The sequence below is a fragment of the Esox lucius genome, chromosome 20 (genome assembly GCF_011004845.1).
Source record: "Esox lucius isolate fEsoLuc1 chromosome 20, fEsoLuc1.pri, whole genome shotgun sequence".
NCBI classification, from domain to species: domain Eukaryota; kingdom Metazoa; phylum Chordata; class Actinopteri; order Esociformes; family Esocidae; genus Esox; species Esox lucius.
This window is the reverse complement of record NC_047588.1, coordinates 35,587,285-35,604,757: the sequence shown is the minus strand read 5'-3', so window position 1 is coordinate 35,604,757 and position 17,473 is coordinate 35,587,285. Positions and strand designations below refer to the sequence as shown.

The following is a 17,473-nucleotide window of genomic DNA, read 5'->3' as shown; positions in this document are numbered from 1 at the left end:
TTTTAAGATGTTAATATTGTGATAACACAGCACTCCCTAGGCAGATGTAGTGCCTATTCCTGTTTTCTTAGTTCTATAGGTGGTAGAAACAAATATACATGTTCTAAAGAGTTTTATCTATCAATGGTGTCATAATATTTTGTAACTTAAACCTCTACAAAGGAAGAGCCAATTATGTATGAAGAAAAAAAAGACATTTAAATGCATCAGCATTTCACGACTTCCATTAATTGAATGTGTAACCACAGTTATACCTACCGTCAATTTTTTACCACCAATATACAGTTGTGGCCCATAGTTTGTGAAACACCCTTTAACACTACTACTATTACTAATACTACATACTAATAATAATATAATAACAATACTACTTCATACTACTAATAAACACTTTTATTACTACTGTAACTACTACTTCTAATACTTCTACTTTGTACTACTATTTTCACTACTTACTTCTACTAGTACTACTGCTACCATTTGCTACTGTTACAATTACTAATACTACCAACTGCCTCTGCTTTTACTTCTACTACTATTACATTTACAGAATGCTATTACATAGTACTTCTACTAACATATACTACTATATACTAAATACAGCCTTTATTTCATTCTATTACTACATACTACAATTACAACTAATACTCTTTATTTTAGTACATAACCTTAGTTATGGGCTGGTCAACCCTGGCTAATACATCAATGTGTCATGCTTGGCTCCAGGCAAGGTCTCTTTCCTCACAACAGTGTCTAAATCAGCTGTTGAGCCTAGGACTGGCATGGAGCTGTTGAGATTAATATTGTCCGTCTTTATCTATTTGTCTATCTATATACTTCTATATCTATCATCTAATGTGAAGAATTAAAGACAGCCCCTCACCCCCACCACTAAGCACACACACATAGATCCAGGGTTGGGTAGATTACTTTTTAAATGTAATCCGTTACTGTTACAAGTTACCTGTCCACATTTGTAATCAGTAACGTAACTTACTCAAAACTCAGTAACATAATCTGATTACTTTGAATAACTTTTGGATTACTTTAATATTAAGAAACATTAGAAGACAAATAGGAATAGCCTATAACCAATTGAACTCCTTTTGCGGGATCAATAAATGTTAGAATTTACATAGCTGGCCAAAAACATAATTTGCATTTTACGGGTTATGTTATGTTGGAAAGGGTTTCTAAACCATTGCTTTTGTACTTCAATATGATTGCTACATCTCTACAATACATGCTAAATGTCATTCCAATTAATCTAATAACCATCTTCCAGAATCTGACTTTTTATCTGAACATAACCCAAAATGTAAGGATGTGTTAACCTATTTTGTTATTTGTGTTTTATTCATGTTTTTTATTGCTTCCAAAATAAAAAAAGGTATTGACATTATTGTAAATAAAAATCAATCCGTAGCTTTTCGCACGTACACTAAATCTGCAGTACTCTGATGTTTTGCTCCACAACCAACATTGTCAAAATGTTGCAGAAAACCCAGGCACGCGAATGCACGGATCATAAACAAACCCTCATACAAATATGTTTTACCCATGCGAACGTAACCTGCGATTATTAGGGGCCACCAGCGATCGATTTTCAAAAAGCAAATAAAAGAAACAAACTGTGATTATACACCTACAGGCTTAGCTGAAATGAGATGTTCTCAGTAGCCACTGGTAACCAATGGACGCAATTTTCTGAGATGCAAAGCAAGCAGAATCACATGACCTACCTGTATGGAGTTGAGTAGGCTGCATCAAAGACAAATCCTCATCCTTAGGCAGAGTGCTTCTCGACACACCTTTTCTCCTGAAATGTCATGATAAATTCCATGTGTTTTATCTTGAGGGCAGCGCCATGTTACAGCAATCTAACGCATAGTTGCGTAATGTTCTAAACAATTAATGTCTAAAAAAGATATAACACCAGGTAGGCCTAGTGCCTATCATTGTTCTGAGGAAGATGCATTGATAGTAGATTACTAAATCACATATGGATCAGCTAATATTGTAGATATTAACCAACCAAAACCGGAGAAAATTAATCTAGCGCTTCATGGGTCACTAATCTGGTTATCTGCGCCCACCTTTACGCGTGTGATGATCACAAAATACAAGTGAGGCGCCCAAATATTATTTGGGTTCAGTAATGATGTTTTAAAAAAATTATATAAAAAAAATCTAACATACAACATGTCATAATTATTTATCGTACCCATTATTTTTCAGTTGAAGTAGTCCAAGAGGTTTACAATATTTTTGTTGGTAACATAACTGATTACAGTTACTGTTTTATTGTAATCCGTTAATCCCCAACTGCATACATCTAACTTTATTATCTAAACTTAACCCAGCCCTAATGCCTAACCCAAAACCTAACCAGTAATGCCTAAACCTAAAAGTAACTTTAATTCTAACACTCTACCCGATTCTACATTATCCCCATACCAGAAATCTCTTTTTCTCTATTGGAGACCAACAAAAACCATAGGGACAGATTTTTCAGGTTTTAATATCATTGTGGAGCATAGGCATGTATCACAAACACATACACACACACACACAAACACAAACACAAACAGACACACATTGTGTGTGGTGTAGAAACAAGCAGTTGTAGCTGGATATGAAACGTGAAGCCATGCCTGGACAGCGTGATTATGACATCACAGTTTGGTCTCATGTGCCCTCTGTCCCGGGGCCAGGACACCACCAGCCTAATATAGCAGCTACACACACACACACACACACACACAAGGACAGGGGCTTTTTCTCTACTGATGTTTGCGTGTGTGTGCGTGTGTGTGGTCATAAGATGATTGTCATCAGAGATGAAAGGTTTTCCCTTCCCTGTCATGTGTTGCCCCTGTCTATTGATTGTGTATTTTGGCATTGGGATAGTTTGACTGTCAGTGACTTGGTAGTCCAAGGCATCTGTGATTTAGGATTTAATGATGCTCTTTCAACTGTTATTATATCTCTTTTAATTATTTTATATGTTCACAGTTAGGCATAAATGCAGGTGAAAGACACAATTTAAACAAAAAGTTTGTATCATAAATGACCCATATAAAAGTACATAATTATTGTTAGAGCATTGGTTCAATACGCAGGATTTGCCCCCCTCACTCTTTCAATCTCCCTCTCTTTCTCTCCCTCTTTCAATCTCTCTCTCTTTCTCTCCCTCTTTCAATCTCCCTCTCTTTCTCTCCCTCTTTCATTCCCCTCTCTTTCTCCATCTCTAACTCTTTCTGAATCTCTTCCTCACTTTAAACAAGTTTAGTGACCCATTAAAGTGCTGTGTCTTTTGGGTCACCCCGGCAGTATTCCCAGTATTCCTAGGCAGCAGTATTCCCAGCCAGCCGTATTCCCAGAGCACTGGGCTGCTGGGGTTCACACCTTTTACTATGCAGGAATCCTTGGAATTCCCTGCTTCCTTTACACTCCGGGGCAGGAGAACCAATCACAATTGTTGTGTGTGTGTTTGGGTGGGTGGGTGTGTGTGCAATAGGAAAGACCCCCGCCTTGGGTGTGTTGAAATGTTTAATGCCACGCCCCTTACATCTACCATGAGATGAAGCAGAGACTACGACAATGGAATGACTAACACAGTGTGTAGCACTACACAGCAGATCACAGCACCTTCCCCAGAAACATACAAAGATACAATTAATATGATACAGATGCAATTGGTCTGTATTCTGATCTATACCATTGCTGTACTGCTGACAAGGTCATACCGGATTTATTGTTCGAAACCAAAAAAAACTAGTTGTAAATAATTGCTATTTATTTGCTGCTTAATTCGTGAATATGGCTGGGATACATTGCTTACATACGCTTGATATACAGTATATATATATACAGCTCCGGAAAAAATTAAGAGACCACTGCATCTTTTGCTTTCCTTTCCAAAAAAGTCGAAAAGGAAGATTTTGGGTGAGGAACAGAATGGTTAAAATTAAGAGACCACCGCAAATTGAAGAGTTCAGTGGTCTCTTAATTTTCTCAGGAGCTATATATATATACAAATTAAGATGTACAATTTTATGTAATATTCATTTTTAATATTTTCAATATTTAGTCTGATTAAAATCACTTCAAAATCCCTGCATAAATAAATTAATGTTATATTTATATGTTCTAAACAACGTGCTTTTAGTTTAATATATATATTTTTTTTACAGAATCATGATTCATACATAAGTCCATAACTGTGTTTTATTTAGAAACCAGAAAGTATTTTTAACTCATCTAGTTAGCTGTTGTGAGTTATGCAAAGGTTTCTGTCAACTGGTCTGATCAACATTTCTTTAGAATGTTGACCATAAATCTTTTTTTTATTGATTTTGGTAAAAATAATATATATAATTTTTTTCCATTACCCATCTCATTTTTGTCTCTGTGCCAGGAAATTACTTTCTCCACAAAAAGAAATCACAAACACATTCTTTAAATATATTTGTTTTTAATAAACATTTATCTGTTTTCTATTTGTTCATTTTAATTTTAAAAGGTGATGTATTTATTTTACAAACTATGCCAGTGTCTTTAAAAATAACCGTTAATATAAGTGTAATTGTTTAATTTTTATTGTACATATTAATGATATGCAGATTTGACTTGTTTTTAGTTGTTTATAATTTTTACTCTATATTTATAGAAAAAGAGTACAATCCACACCATGGCCAACAGACAATTTTTATAAGAAAATACATTTTAACTAAAACACAAATACTCAACAAAATGTAGTGCCTCTTCCATATCCTCTTCCACAGAAGTATTATTCATCTTGCCATTAATCTGAATAAATAAAAATAATTCCAGCTGTGCCAGAGTTATTCAATACTTTTCTTTTATTATTGCATTTGCTGTAAATGAGGCTTACCTGAAAGAGAAAACAGGGTGACATCCTGTTTATATTAAGGTTTAAAAAAACAAAATACAAAAATAGAATTTAGCCAGTCATGGCTTTGAATCATTCTAGATGAACCATGCTAACGCTAACTAGCTACCAGATTTGAGCACACCCCATTGAATGCAATAATGAGAGACAGACAGGCAGAGAGACACAGAGCCACAGTTTCACTCGATTGCTTACACATAGCAAGCGGTTATTCACACACACACTCCCTTCATACGTTCAAGTAGCTGAGTTTTCAAGAGCCCCACCCAACTACTATGCATTATGTAGTGACTGGGTTTCCTTGAGTCCTACCCAGCCACCATTCATAATGTAGCAACTGGGTTTCCTTGAGCCCTACCCAGCCACCATTCATAGTGTAGCAACTGGTTTTTATTTTGCCCTTTCGAGCCACCATTCTGGCTCAGTCAAACCATAATTTTAAATGCATGTTTTACCTATATATTGATCATTTACATTAAGCCACCCACAGCAATTGTCTTCCTGAAAATAGTAATGAGTTTCCGCTTTCAGCTGTCATTTAGTTTGTAGAAAGTAATATGCAATTAATCTATATTATAACTAGTGATGTTGTATCTGCATGTACAGTAAATCTAGTGATGATGAAGTGTCTGTATGCAGCTTTAGGCTCCAGATGTGATCTTGAAAATAAGTTTGTGTGTGTGTGTGTGTGTGTGTGTGTGTACTGTAATATAAGTTGTACACCCTAACCTCCATGTGACTCACTCTGGCTATTTAAATAACTCAAAGAACCGTGTCAGTCCGGAACATTCTCCCACATCCCATGCTACCATGACTGGTCGTGTATGTATTTGTGTATATGTCTGTGTGTTTGATGTGTGTGTGTGTGTGTGTTTGGGATGTATTCTCAAGCACGTGGTGTACATCTGTAGTAACCCAGTGTGGGTGCAGCAGCACCTCTATGGTGAGTCACATGCCCTCCTGTGACTAAGAGCCCAACTATGTGATTCGGAACCCCAGCCCAAACCAACCCCTCAGGGAGAGAGGGGCGGGGGCAGGGTTAGGGAGGGGCGCGGGAGGGAGGGGCGCGGGAGGGAAGCTGGTGGAGCAGGATAAGGAAGCCTGATGTAAGACAGGGAACACCCAGAAGAAAGTGTGGGGGGGGGGGGACTGCAGGGAGGGTGAAGGGGATGGGGACTGGTGACGGTAGGGAAGACGGAGGGATGACAGGGATGAATACTTGATGGAAGGGAGTGGGAGCTGCAGGGATGAGTCCTGGATGACAGGGAGTGGGAGATGGAGGGATGAGTCCTGGATGACATAGAGTGTCATGGAGATGTAGAGATGGACCAGGTCATGGAAAGTGGGGTTGAAGTTAGGAACAGATGGTAAAGATTAGACTAAGGATAGACAGATAGAGATGGTAAAGGTTAGACTAAGGATAGACAGATAGAGATGGTAAAGGTTAGACTAAGGATAGACAGATAGAGATGGTAAAGGTTAGACTAAGACTTTAAAATAAAATAATGTCTTCACCTTCGTACATTACAACATAAAGACCTTTATCTTTAAACAAACGTTTTGAGCTGGAACACATCCAATAGAAACGCAGTGGAGGTGAAAAACACAACACATGTTTCGGCATCGGCGTGTTTATCCAAGGACTGTCATAATGCACACACAGTCCTGGGAACACGTCTCTGTACATCTGCAGATTTGGCAGAGATCGCCAAAATCACCAAGGCAACACTAGAAGCATTATTGGAGATTTCAGTTGGAGTGTCTGAGTCTCTTCCTCTACACCATTGAAAGGAAAACTGTGGGACGGTTATATTGTGGTTGAGGTCTGAGAAAAGATGATGCTACTTTCTCTTTCATTCTCGCCACTGAAAAAAAGACTGTGTCTTGCGCGTGCTTTGCTTCTGTGCCATCTGATATCTCAGCCGGTCTTCATATTCATCAGTGAGGTGATTCACTGTAAGTCCAGGTACTTTTTCTGTGGCTTGGACTGAGGCATGCTAAGCAGGGACCAGGGAGATGGGAGCCCAGTGTTAGCAACCTGTCTGTACCTGCTCATTCATGGGGTCTGAAGGGACGTTATGGATTGACACCAACATGATGAGGCTGAACCCACGGCCAGAACCACGTAAAACATCAGGCTATGCTAAAAGGGTTTAAGCTACAACACTGAAAAAAAAAACTTCATTTTTAAAACATAAAATAAATTATTTGAAATGATTATCAACCACATGTCCATGGATGAAGGATTGGATGTCTCACGGTTTGATGGAGCTGTCCTGGTACTCAGCTCCATTCACTTTCTGACTACGCCTAATATATAATGAACATGTCATTCAAATGAAAAGCAATGTGGTGATTGAAATCCAATGGAATTACCTATTTAAAGACAGGCTTTTCTTTAGACTCCCTAACATTTTGGTATGGGAGTTTCCTGATTTTTAAAGACCCCAGATGCGCGCACACACACACACACACACACATTGACAAAAAACACGATGAGGCTGCCTCTGCCTGATACCCCCCCCCCCCGCCCCCCTATCCTTTTTTCTGAATGGGTGTCCTCTTTTTAACCTCTCATTGAGGCAAGTGTAACAGGACACTGCCCTCCGTCGCCACAAGCTCAGCCCCTTGTAGGAGAATATAAGAAGGCAGAGACTCGGCTCAGAGTGTGTGTGAGAGACTGTGTGTGAGAGAGAGTACGTATAAGAGAGTGTGTGTGTGTGTGTGTGTGTGTGAGAGAGAGACAGAGTGTGTGTCTGACTGCGTCAGAGGGGCTGCGGAACAGGGGGAACAGGGGAGCCAGAGAGGGATAGAAAGCCAGCGAGGAAGGAAGAGAGAGACAAATGTTGAGGCGGACAGAGGGGACAAAAGGAGAAAGTCAGCTTCGTGGTGCTTTGTAACATGGGTTTGTAGTGTCTTTCGGTAGGGCTTAGCTGTGAGAGCGAGTCGGCAACGGTGTCTCCAGTATGCTGGGAAACCACCTTTAGACCAGAGAGAGAGAAGGGAGAGAGAGAGAGAGAGAGAATGTGTGTGCTGGCTTCACCACAGCGCTGTCACTTTAAGCCTGTTACTGATTACACTCAGAAGAATGCAACCAGAGGAGTAGAAGACAGACACACAAAGTGGAGAGAGACGTGTAAGGACGGATTCTGAAAAGTCTGGTTTAGTTTAGTTTCAGAGAAACGGTAAAGCTTTGGAGGAGTTAGAGAGACAATACTCTCTCTTTTTCTCAGAGAGAAGCCAACTGAAGGGGAACCCCAGAATATCTGAGAGGGGGAGGGGGTAACAGACAGAGTGAAAGAAAGAGAAATAAAAGGAGAGAAATGGAGAGAAAGGGAGAGGGGGACCCCTCAAGTCTGCTGAGAAGCTCCCAGTCGTCAGGAGGAAATGATCAGAGAGGGTAAGTAAAAAAAAATAAAAAAAAGACATTTAAAAAAGCTCCCAGCTTGGGCTGCTGCTTCTGATGGATATCATATGGTCTACGTTAAGGCTGAGAAAACGCTCACAGATCCTCCATAGTCAGACCAGAGTAATGGAAAACCGGTAGAGCAATGGAGTGGTTAGTGTCAGAGTGACAGGATCTCACTGAATGCGAACTCACACCGTGTTTAGGAAAAGTTAGTCCGGTCGTAATAGGATGATATGTGGCATTTAATTAGCTTGAAGTTTGTGTGGAGTACTCTGGCTTACCATAGAGAGTCACCACGCTGGGCTGTGATGAGCTGGTTTGAATGGGAACAACTGACAGGTTGACCTCATGTTCGACTGTTCTGGACCAAATATAACCGTTGCTGATTAATTGTTAAGCAGCTAAGGAAAAAAAAGTAGGTAGTGAAACAATGTTGTCAGAATATTAGCTGTATTCTGCAGCTGGTGTCTGTTTCATGAGGTGTCTGTTTCATTCGGTGCTGTTGGGTCGGTACTGTTGTTTCTGTATGTGGCTGACAATGGAACGGACATATTGTAGTGTCATTTCCTATGCACGGCGTGTCTCCTCGAGCCTCTGTCATGCTACCTCCCCCCGTAAACTGGGGTGAATGGTACAGTCCGGTCCCTTTGCCCAGTGGCAAAATGCATGAATGAACCCAGAGCACGGGGGGGAGTGGGGAGGGGTGTGGAAGGGGAAGTGAATGTATACTGTGTCCTTACAGTATGCACAACTTTGCTCCGTGTCTTTATGAATGGGCAGTCTGAGCGGACGATTTGATTGGCTGAGACGACAGCAGCGTTTCCTAACGGACATTTGGGTGTGATTGTCAGCGTTTAGAGTAACCTTTTGCGGTCAACCTCGCTCTCCCCTCGGGAAACAGCTGCGCCGAAGGCTAAGCGTGCGTGTGTTTGTGGGTGCGTGTGTTTGTGTCGTCAGTGCTTGAGGTCTGGGTTTTGTCTGAAGGGGACTTTAGACAAAGCCAAGACCTCACAAGTAACTTCCAGTGACAGCTTGGACACTGACAGTTCTCCTGTATCTGCAGAGTGACTTACCGTCTTATATACTGTGTTTGTGTAGCGTAGGTGACTGCCAGCCTGCCGGTTCAACCGATGGGACAGTAAGTGGAAGGTCACCGGTTTGAATCCCTCAAACGAGGTGGTGTTTTTTTTTTTTTTGCCCCTGAGCAAGGCATTAAACCCCAATGCCTCCTGTAAGTCGGCGTGATGAGAGCTCGCGCCTAAGTGACTGTAATGCAATAAACACGTCGTAGCGGATCTCTCTGGGGCGTCTTTCTCATCAGGCGTTGAGGCGGTCTCAGTTGAGTTTGTATCGGAGGGTGCAAAACAAAAGTAAGGCGTTTGGTAGTTCTGTTATGACGTGCGCCACTAGCTCTGGTCACCCGGGCGTGACCGGGTTCCGGTTGGATGGGCGCACAGACCTGACGGCTTCGGTGCGGCTCGTACATCCCTGGCCCACTTAACGTGAACGAGGACATTGGGTCTTACGGACCTCTGCTGTAGACAGGAAGACTAGAGATCGCTCAGAGGGCACTCACTGTGTGAATGTGTCTTTGTGTGTGTGTGTGTGTGTGTGTGTGTGTGTATCCCGACCCACTGTGGAATGCGGTCACAGACAGACCCTGCGTGCTAGTCCTTCTGTCTCCTGCCAACACCCCCGCCCACACACGCACACACACACACACCCTTTCTCTTTGTTTAACTGCAGCACAATGATAACCACTCCTGTGACTCCACCTCAGATTCCTCTACTTCCCTCTCTCCCCCAGTCCAACTGTCTGGCCAACAGTCACTGCTCACTCACGCAATACTTTATTTGGTCCTTTACAGAGTGTGTGTGTGTGTGTGTGTGTTTGTGTGTGTGTGTTCATGTTTTAAAAACTGACGGGTACAGAAAATTCCCACAAGGATAGTAAAGCAAGAAAAATGGGTCCTTCTTTTTTATTTAATTATTTAATTGTGTGTGTGTTTCAATGTCTCAATAAGTCTTTCAATAACCAGGTGTTGACCGAAAATACCCGCAAGGATGTTTGACCTTGTGATGACCTTTCATCGGTCCCCTAGAGGAAAAGGTTTAGGCGAAAAAAGAACGTTTCTTTACAAGTGTGTCCAGGAGATGAATGACAACCATAAACTGACACGGCGTTTCCATCATTTCTTCCAGTGTGTGTGTATTTCCGTTGTGTGTTGTAGTTGTGATAGTGTCGGTTAGATGCGTAGCCGGTATCCTGATGGTTGAGATTAAATTCTCAGATGTAGATGGAATCTGTCCTCTGGCTTATCTTAATGTCCTCCTACCTGGCAAAGTCTCTCAGATTAAGATCTTTCCGTGGCAGTGTTTTTTCTATGCTATGGGCAGCACTGAATGATGTGAGCGTAGTCGTCACCTCACACCGCTTGGTTTGTGTGTTGGCGGCCTCTTTGATGATGTCACTACTCCAGGTGAGATTGTTCTCAATAGCTGAGGGCAGATTATGTAACTGGAACAATCCATGTCAAACTTTCTTCCTTGACTTTCAGCATGTGTCGACGTTGTGGGAATTTGGGCAACAGCAGTAGCAAGAATCCGCTTATCTGTTACTGGCTTGTGGAGGGGTTTAGGACAAAGAGTTTACCTGCATGACTTACACGTCACAAAGGCTGCTCGCCGCGTTTGGTTTGATGTCCCCACACTCGAAGGTGTGCGTGTGTGTGTGTTGGAGGGGTGGAGCCTTTCCTAAAGGTGTGTGCCTGTACTCAGGCGTAATAGGTTCTAAACACCCACCTGACACAGTGTCCCATTGACCAAATATGGACTTAGCTTCCCCTACCTTGTCCTTCACTAAGACTACATTGAATTCCACTAAGCCGGAGCGCTGTGAAGAAAGTGGGAAGCGCGTCATGGAAAAACAGGATCAATGATTGAGGCAGGAGATCTGTGCTTGAAATAGTTTTTTCCCTAAGGTGATCTGTTGGTGCTGTATTCTGACTCACTCAGGTACATAGTGAGTGGTTCAGTCAAGACCTGTGATGAGTGAGTGTTATGGTGGAACTAACTAGTGACAGGGTACCCAGACCCTGCAACACGTGGATTTTCCTGGTGGATATCGCTACTATGGGAAATCTTTCCTAATATTTTAAGTGATTAGTAGGACATTAATAATGCCAGTTAATATTTGTAGGTTAGAACTGGGTCAGCCAAAAGTTAAAAGGGATGAGTGTTTTCTCTGGAATTAGGGAGCCTGCTTGTAAAAGGTGTGGCTTTATATTATTCTTACATTTCTATGCACACCCTCTATGGATCACAGGACTACAGTACCAATAATACCTGTCAAAGACATCAGAATCTCTCTTTTTCTTTATCCCTCTCCATCATTGCTTTCTAATTCATGTTTGGTCTTCTTCAAAATATCTGTCCTTTTCTTCATCTCTTTATCACTCTCTTTCCCTTTATCCCTCTTTCTCTGTCCCTTTCATTAATCTATTAACCGCTCTCTCTTTCGCTCTTTGTTTCTCTGTCTGTCTGGAAAACCAGAGAGAGGTTGCAACGCCTCCATTAAGACACTAAATCAGAGAGCTTGCTTTCCTCAGATCTTCTCCTCCCGTTCTTCCAGATCTTCTCCTCTCCTTCCTTCAGATCCTCTCCTCTCCTTGCTCCAGATCTTCTCCTCTCCTGGAACTGTTTCCAGAATTACTGGAATATTCTGTTATTGGAGACATTGTGGTGAGCGGGATGGCAGAGACGTATCTCCATAAACCTGGAAATTGGCAATAATCAGATAACTAGTATTTGATTGGCCGACGCTCTGATGGAATTACTCTTTTATTGGTAGAACGTTTCTACTCAAAGAGGACCAGTGGGGGAGAAAGCTGTAGCTTAGGGCTTGAATGTGGATACGGATCGGTCATATGAATAGTGGAAAAACAACCTTGAAGACCAATGAAGATAGTTCACTTCAGGAGTCTACCATTTAAAAATGGTTAGTTCTGATCTACTTGAGCAGTGGCTCTCCCATAGGCATCAGTGTATCGACAGATGTGCCTGGCTGACTTGGCACATTGACTTCCATTGAGACAGAGACAAATTATCGCAGTGCGATGTCTAGCATTCTCATAAAGCACATGCACACAAAAAAACATCACACATCCCACGCACAGCCACACAGCCGACTCGCACGCCCACACGCACACCCACGCACACACACATACCCACCCACTCCCAGACACCCACCCACGCACGCATAGACAACCACACCCACCCACTCACAGACACCCACGCACGCACATGCCAGTATACGTGTACTCCAGTGAACGCCAAACTCCATCACACACACACACACACACACACACATCCACACACTCTGAGCCTGTACATAATAACCAACTGCCAACCAGGACACACAGTGCTGGTCGCCTCCTGCTTTGAGGCCAGGATAGGGTAATGGTTTTGTTCTTTATGGCTCGTCTGCATGTGTGAGTGTGTGTGAGTGTGTGTGAGTGTGTGTGAGTGTGTGTGAGTGTGTTTGTGATCAGGCCCACAGGCAGCTCGGAGGAAACCCACATCAACTGAAACACGCGCCAAGAATAGCCACACACATTTACACGCAAACACATACACACACGTGTATATACACACAGATACACACACACGTGTAAATATGCACAGACACACACACGTGTATATACGCACAGACACACACACACACACGTGTATATATGCACAGACACACACACGTGTATATACGCACAGACACACACACGTGTATACACGCACAGACACACACACGTGGATACATGCACAGACACACACACGTGTATATACGCACAGACACACCCACATGTATATACGCACAGACACACACACACGTGTATATACACACAGATACACACACACGTGTAAATATGCACAGACACACACACGTGTATATACGCACAGACACACACACACACACGTGTATATATGCACAGACACACACACGTGTATATATGCACAGACACACACACGTGTATATACGCACAGACACACACACGTGTATATATGCACAGACACACACACGTGTATATACGCACAGACACACACACACACGTGTATATACGCACAGACACACACACACGTGTATATACGCACAGACACACACACACGTGTATATACGCACAGACACACACACACGTGTATATGCACAGACACCCACATGTATATACACACAGACACACACACGTGTATATACGCGCACGTGTATTTCCAGTAAAAACTTTTTTTAAACCCCTAACCTTAATCCTAAACATAACCTACAAAATCCCTCAGCCAAACCCTAACTTCTTAACCTAATCCTAATTCCAACTCTAAACATCATTGAAATCCTAACCTTAACTGAAAGCCTAAAAAAGCCATTAATTAAAACGGCACCTTTGTCCCCACTAGTCATGATTACTTTAAAGTTACTACACTTATGAGGACATTTGGTCATGTCATCTGGATCAACTACATAATCCCTGTTAGATGTTATCCATTACTACCCAACCAGGTGTACCAGGTGGCAGGCACTAGTATCAGCTAGTATGAGGATGCTCTCCGACTTTTTCTGTTGTTGAAGTGTTGTTACATTTGCTGATCTACTGTATCTACAACTTTTCCCTTTTGTGAGTGTTGTTTGGTCCTGAGTTATTCCTTGTGAACAGAAATCTGTCACGTGGAGCCGTTTGGGTTTTAGGGGAATCAACAAATCCCTTTAAGTACACCAGACTTGAGTCCTGATCGTCTGATCACACACACACACACACACACACACACACAGACAGACAGACAACATGGACCAACTTGTTCTGTAAAATTAACAGGTTTTATTAATGTTTTATTTTGAAGTACTTCCAGTATTGTCCAGATTTACTGACAGTGTGCGTGCGTGTACGTGCGTGTGCGTGTGATCAGATGAGGTTGGTCAGGTGAAGATGAAGTGACCTGTGTCATTGTGTGTTTTCTAGGTAAACAGGAGCTCCTGGCATGAACACAATGACTACACAGACAAGAACAACTGTCTTACAGGTGAAACGTCATGCAAACTGGCTCTATTCACCCCCCCCATGTGAAGTGTCCCCTGGTCATTCATGTGGATCCAGGAAGTGCATTCCTCAACCCCCCTACCATCTACCCAGCGCCTCCACAACACCACACAGACAACTGCCCAGTAACCCCAGCGTGGCCAATGTGTCATTACAGAGCAGTCTGGCACATCCCATTGAGGACGTCACGTCACAAGTGGAGCTTTTAGCTTCATAGTTGCTCTGTGATCTGGTGATTTCTGTCACACCTCAGAGGCAAAGGCTTCCGCGCAGCAGTCAACGCCCTGCGTCACACACTCAACACACACACACACACACACACACACACACACACTCTCTGTCTGTCTGTCTCACTCAACACTGCTACTGCTACGTCAGTCCCAACACAGGTCTCAAACACACAGAACACAGAACGCTCAACACCAATGTCGTTGCCATGGTAGCACTCAAAGCCAGCCAAAACAAAGAGGGAGGGGGAGAACAACAGACTGGCAGACAGAAGGACAGAGAAAGACAAAGTCACAGAGAGAGAGATAGATAGATGGGGGGGAAAGGACACAGAGAGAGAGAGAGAGAGAGAGAGATGGGGGGGGGGGGAAATGACACAGAGAGAGAGAGACCAAGAGCAGCTTTTCCTTGATAAGGAGAAATTGGAGTCAGATGAGCATCAGCTGGTTCAGTAATAGTGCTGGGTTGTTATGTGTGGTCAACATGGTCATGGGGCTTCAGAGGGGCTCAAATGGACACGGGACAAGGGGAGCTCTCTCTCCATTCCTTCCTGCATGCTCTCCTCTGTCTCTCCCTCTGCCAGCTAGATGTAGCCATTCAGGTTGGGATTCAGAGAGAGAGAATGCCCGCCCCATAACAGTGACATCAGAGCCACTGTTGAGCCAACATGGCCATGGCTGATGCCTCCAGTTGCCCCAGGCCAGATGGGAAAGAATGACAGGAATTTGCAACTGATAACGCATAGAGATGACCAGAGAGAGATAACTCACATATCCTTCCCTTCTACCCTCACTATTTCCTCTCTAGGTTAGATTTCTCTGTCTCACCACATCCTCTCGGTCTGTCTCACCCCATCCTCTCTGTCTGTCTCACCCCATCCTCTCTGTCTGTCTCACCCCATCCTCTCAGTCTGTCTCACCCCATCCTCTCTGTCTGTCTCACCCCACCCACTCTGTCTGTCTCACCCCATGTTCTAAATCTGTCTCACCCCATACTATTCCTTTCTTTCATTTCCTCCCTCTGTTTTAGTAGCTGTAGTCATTGTTACCGTCCTTACCTACAGTATGTACTTAATCATTAATTCTGTCCCTCTCACTCTCTCTCTGCCTCTCTCTCTCCCCTATCATATAAGAATGAAGACCACAACTACGAAGATGGGGACTATTCCAAGCAGCAGAACAGTTAACATGGATCCTTCATCCGTATCAAAGAGGACGGCCCTCGTCCATCTTCCGGCCCCCTCCCACTCCGTCTGATGTGCGTGTCGATCAGTTGCTCAGTAGGCAGTGTAGATCCTGTGTGATCATCAGCAGCTACATCTGGCTACTGGGTCTCTGAAGACACGCCACTGCCCAATTACCACTTCCTGCAGGATTGGAGCCACCTCCTTTGCCCATTGATTGGCTAATTGCACGTTACATTCCCCTCTGATTGGATGATATGTTATCATGGAGCAGGGTGGGGGGAGGGGGCATTACTTGTCAAGGCTTTATTTTCTGCTTTTCCTCTTTTGTTTATTTCTTTCAGTGTCTTTTTTCTTTTTCATTTCTTATTTTTCTTTACTAAACTTTTTTAGCGCGGCTGGCAAAAGCCATTCAAACGGTTCTTGGTGTTCTTCTCAGAATTGTTCTGTTCTCTAAAGATGTTGACTGTCAGCTCACAAAAGAGATTGACAAGAGCAGAAAAAAGCAAGCTTGAGTGGAAGGAGATGTCAGACATGTCAAGCACAATAGTACAGAGCCTTTTACAGGGGGAAACATTGTTTAGGCTGCAATGCCATCAGTTTGCCTAGAAATCTCTCCTTAGAGAGCCGACATGATGAAATGTCACATTCATTTTGTGTGTGTGTGTGTGTGTGTGTGTGCGTCTGTGTGACAAGACATGCTGGCTTGGTCCTGGACCTAGCATACAGTGTAATTTCTGTGTGGTTTAAACAACAGCTACATTGTCTGCTGGGTTTCAGGCTGGTGACAAAGGCACCGTTCAACACCTAAATGATCAAATTAATCAATTACTCAACTATTCAGCTCAATGAGGTAAGTTGACAGCCGTGCTACCACGCTGTGTCACATCAGGCAAACACGTCAGTATTGAAGAACTTTTAATAAAGTGATCAAGTATTCTTCCAAAGTGGCATGAGTTATTTTTCATTGTGTGAAATGGTCTTATTGGAGATGTCACATTGGTAATGTGTTTGGCCTGACAATGCCAGTGAGCAGAAGCCCAAACCGGTCTGGGACCAGTTTAATCTGGTAACTTTTACTTTGTGTAAGTGTGTATTCAGTTAGAAACAAAGTAACAGGGTTGACCATAACAGGGTCAATGATCTGATTTCAAATCAGCCATTAATCCCAGCGTGACATGGAGAATGGAAACTGGTAATAAACTTCAAGTTGCATTTTCTTTCTGTGGGTAACACGGCTGATATTTTGTGCTTGGCTCACTAAGTTTTCCACCAAAAATAGATTCACCATAATAAAACAAGGCGTTAGTTTGAGCAACAAGGTACATATGTTAAAATGAAAGAAGGCTGTACATTAACCACCAATCACATAAGATCAATAATATTGCTCAGAAAAGACTGACTAGGCAACATAAATGTACTGAGACGGTAAAACCTTACTCCATGTTTGCATTAAGTTGGTTGAGGGACTTACAGAAGGGACAAAGGCACATTTCAAAATTCTAAATGTTGGCCCTTTGGCAAGTCTTGGTGATAAAATGGGTTACCTTCCATTCTTTATTTGGTCTATAATAAAGGGCCTGCAAATCAACAGGATAGAAGGGAGGGAATGAGAAGGAAAACGGGAAAGTGAGAAGTTCTCCCTCACACACACACCCCTA

General features: G+C 42.7%; 1 long non-coding RNA gene across 1 annotated transcript; it reads left to right on the top strand.

Annotated features, from left to right (window-relative positions):
• Positions 1 to 7,478: 7,478 nt before the first annotated feature.
• LOC105021923 lies at positions 7,479 to 15,866 on the top strand. Its single transcript, XR_828868.4, has 3 exons — positions 7,479 to 8,315; positions 14,324 to 14,384; positions 15,762 to 15,866. It is a non-coding gene; the product is annotated as an uncharacterized LOC105021923 (long non-coding RNA).
• Positions 15,867 to 17,473: the final 1,607 nt, after the last annotated feature.